Source organism: Penaeus monodon, chromosome 31 (assembly GCF_015228065.2).
Source record: "Penaeus monodon isolate SGIC_2016 chromosome 31, NSTDA_Pmon_1, whole genome shotgun sequence".
Taxonomy (NCBI): domain Eukaryota; kingdom Metazoa; phylum Arthropoda; class Malacostraca; order Decapoda; family Penaeidae; genus Penaeus; species Penaeus monodon.
This window is the reverse complement of record NC_051416.1, coordinates 13,197,351-13,197,641: the sequence shown is the minus strand read 5'-3', so window position 1 is coordinate 13,197,641 and position 291 is coordinate 13,197,351.

Sequence of the window (291 nt, the reverse complement as noted above, 5' to 3'; positions counted from 1 at the left end):
CTGGGGCGACTTTTTTTTTCTGTAAAAAATGGGTTTACTCCTATTAAAAGTGGATGATTAAAATAGTTGATCTTATGTGCATGTGTTTACATAAATATCAATCTTCTCTAAAATTAAAACCACCCAGTGACCAGATCCCCCCCACCTCCCCCGCCCCTTTTCGTGAGTTGGAAAAATTCAGTGGTCTTGGAAATTCTCGCCGTAAAATAATGTGCTTGCGTAATTCTCAAATTTATACTAACATGTTGTATTCAAACTAGAATGATAATCATATAACAATTTTCTACTGTT